This window comes from Aplysia californica, unplaced genomic scaffold, assembly GCF_000002075.1.
Source record: "Aplysia californica isolate F4 #8 unplaced genomic scaffold, AplCal3.0 scaffold00116, whole genome shotgun sequence".
NCBI lineage: Eukaryota > Metazoa > Mollusca > Gastropoda > Aplysiida > Aplysiidae > Aplysia > Aplysia californica.
In genome coordinates, this window is record NW_004797386.1 from 548,911 (window position 1) to 550,572 (window position 1,662).

Here is a 1,662-nt window from a genome sequence, read left to right on the forward strand (position 1 = left end):
CCCCCCCGCGCGCAACCTACTTCCCATTATACGCGTAATGCAAGTTGATCTTGCTGTAAATTTGTTTCTGTCTGGTTCGCCTCCACGGTACTACATTTCTGCTGGTGTGCGGCCGGTGGATTTCCCCAGACTACCTTTGGTGAAGGACTGTGATTTGTAAATGAGCTGCTTTGCTATCTCCATTCACCTTCTGAAGAATGAAGTTTTTAAAAAAAATAGTAGTAGCGTCTTCGTGCTTTAAGACGATCTCAGCGAGCTGGTTTCTGTTGTTTATTATCAGTTTTCATGCTACTTCAGACTAAAAACTAGTCTGAAAAGACGTAAATGACAGAAGGGAAATAGAACTTGTTGTTTTGTTTTAATAAGGTTTTACGCGCTCGCAACTGCATAAGGTCATATGGTCGCTTTTAAGCACACGAGGGCTATCTCGAAAAATCTGTTTTGAGAAAATCAAAGGTAAACCTTTTGCCCCTTGTTTAGTTTATTTGAAAGACAAGGAGAGTTTTCTCTGTAACCAAACAAATATGATATACACCAATGAAGCCACACTTCTCCTATAGGTAGGACAATGCCCACTTTTGGTGTGGGTCAAGATTTCTGGAAACCCCTGAAATCTGGGTTAGCCCGATTGTCCTTAAAAGCGACCAGATCAGTTTTGGTGCTACTTCAAACTAAAAACTAGTCTGAAAAGAAGAACATGACAGAAGGGAACAACAACTTGTTGTTTTGTTTTAGTAATGTTTTACGGCGCTCGCAACTTCATAAGGTCATATGAGCACCAGGGAACAACAACGTAGAATCAGGCGCTCGTCAGTCATTAGGCATCTGGAGATATTGCTATCATCTTAATGCTTGTTCATTGGACCATCTTTTGAGGACAAAAATACATACCTATCTAGAATAGAAGTCGAATTCTTTGCGATTGAAAGAGGTCGGGGTCGCTTGGTTTCAGAGGTAAAATAAGCGAGAAAATGGCGGCCAAAGTTTGGTGATTTCCAAAGCTTGAGAGTCCTTGGAAACTGAAAATGTACAATTGTTGTGCCTTTATTCAATGTTTTTAGTAAAAATCCACTCAGAAATATGTTTTTAAATTGACATAAAAGGTGTTGAGCCAAAAAAAAGGGGGAAAAAAAGAAACATTGTCATACTGGAGGAAAAAATGACGATATCTTCTATTTCATTATATTAACCAGCGCATGAATTCAACATGATGCCTCACATTGTTATCCTGTGCCAAAGGTTATTTCGCACGGTTCCTCGTCTACATTACAATGACCACAATATAAGGTTTCTTGAACTCAATACATCTGCCAGTAATTCAAATCACATCTCACGTATTTGAGCGCGTGAAGGGGGGCAGTTTCAGCGTTTCCTGGAGAGGAAAAGTTGCTTGTAATGAAATCATTTATTTTTTATTATCCGGACCGTCAGCATTAATCCCAACCGGATTTTCCTCCAAAATACGGAGGTCGTGAGAGAATAGCAAATTAGCAGCTAGTGTTGAGAGGCTGTTCGCGGACATTTCTTTTTCACTTCTTGTTATTTGATTATAATATTCCATTCTTTGTCTCTTTCTCTGTCTATCTGTCTGTCTGTCTGTCTGTCTGTCTGTCTGTCTGTCTCTCTCTCTCTCTCTCTCTCTCTCTCTCTCTCTCTCTCTCT